Source organism: Sphaeroforma arctica (genome assembly GCF_001186125.1).
Source record: "Sphaeroforma arctica JP610 unplaced genomic scaffold supercont1.3347, whole genome shotgun sequence".
NCBI lineage: Eukaryota > Ichthyosporea > Ichthyophonida > Sphaeroforma > Sphaeroforma arctica.
In genome coordinates this window covers 1-1,241 of record NW_014037211.1, presented here as the reverse complement: position 1 = coordinate 1,241, position 1,241 = coordinate 1, and positions in this window count along the sequence as shown.

Sequence of the window (1,241 nt, the reverse complement as noted above, 5' to 3'; positions counted from 1 at the left end):
TATATTATATATGTATATATATATATATATATATATGTATTTATATGTATTCACATAAATGCAATTTACATTGATATTACCCACCCCTACCTCGCACGATGACTCATTGCAGTGTCTTGTATTGTTTCCAGCATGTTTATTAGCGTGTTTTCAAGTTGGGGGATATGTTTGCGTAGGTGGTGAGTTTGGCTATATGCGCTGTTCAACCCCACTCAAATCCTGTGTAGTATAAGTGTACCAATAGCGTACACTCATATATGCACATCTCATGAAATCATCCGACGTAGGCTTATGATGCCTTTGCTCGAGACATGTCGCACACTTTAAGTTCCCGTCTCTTGTCACTTGTCATCAGATCATCTTTATAACTATACACGTGATGTATGTTCATCTCTTTATAACTATACACGTGATATATGTTCGCCTCTTTATTGCTACACACGTGATGTATGTTCCCCCAGCCTCCACCGGTTAATCTTGTTGCTTTAACCCTTTTCAGATCATTTTTGGGCTTGTGCTGAACTTTGCCGACCATGCCCGGTATCCCTTATACACTGGTAAGCAATAGAGCTGTGTGGATGTCCTGTCCTGGTTCAATAGCATTGTCTTAACTTTAGATGATACCGTTTTCAGTCGTAGCATCGCGAGGATTAGTATATAAGGTGCACCTGGTATCAGAATAATGAGTGCACCCAGTTTCAACATATTGGGTGCACCTAGTCTTAGTATATCAGGTGCACCTAGTATCAGTATATTGGTTGCACCTAGTATTAGTATATCAGGTGCACCTGGTAAAAACCCTAAAGCCCTAAGCACCTTGTATCAGTATATTGGGTGCACCTAGTATTAGTATATAAGGTGCACCTAGTATCAGTATATTGGGGGCACCTAGTATCAATGTATTGCACCTAGTATCAATGTATTGCACCTAGTACTAATATATCGTTTGAACGCTCAGTATCGTCGCGCCAGATGGCAGAGTACTTCTTATATAGCGTACACAGTTGAATGTCTTCTTATTTTAGCGCAGGCAGTGGTTAGTGCATCGAAGGAAAGCGTGACAACTGCGTGAATAGTTCAATTATGAATGCGAATTCGCATCATCTTATATGCAAATGCGATGTAGAAGTGTACCAGTGCCAATTATACCCGTAAGTAGAAACAGAACTTGAAGTCAAAGGTAGAGGGGTTTCTCGGGTGAATTTACCAGCGTATGAGAGTATGTAGGAGACCAGCAGCAG